Raw genomic sequence first — 253 nt, 5'->3', positions numbered from 1 at the left:
GTCAATCACGCAGAAAATTTCGTTAATCCACGTACAGGTGTTCACACTCAAAATATTGAGAGACTTTGGAGAGATATGAAAGGCGTATTACCTCGATATGGGACTTCAAAAGTACATTATGAACATAATTACTTGGCCGAATTCATGTTTAAACGAAATTATCCTTTACAAGAACGTATTGATGTATTTTTTGATATTATGGCTCGTTTCTATTCGCCATATCGCAATCAATGAATAATTTATTCACCATATC

At 33.6% G+C, this 253-nt stretch overlaps 1 protein-coding gene across 1 annotated transcript in view; it reads left to right on the top strand.

Annotated features, from left to right (window-relative positions):
- Window positions 1-253, top strand: part of LOC108763698 (multidrug resistance-associated protein 4) — a 17,961-nt gene that overhangs the window by 9,161 nt on the left and 8,547 nt on the right. The gene's annotated exons all lie outside the window — the stretch shown is intronic.

Source organism: Trachymyrmex cornetzi, unplaced genomic scaffold (assembly GCF_001594075.2).
Source record: "Trachymyrmex cornetzi isolate Tcor2-1 unplaced genomic scaffold, Tcor1.1 scaffold38, whole genome shotgun sequence".
In the NCBI taxonomy this organism is placed as follows: Eukaryota; Metazoa; Arthropoda; class Insecta; order Hymenoptera; family Formicidae; genus Trachymyrmex; species Trachymyrmex cornetzi.
This window is presented reverse-complemented; position numbering and strand designations above follow the sequence as displayed.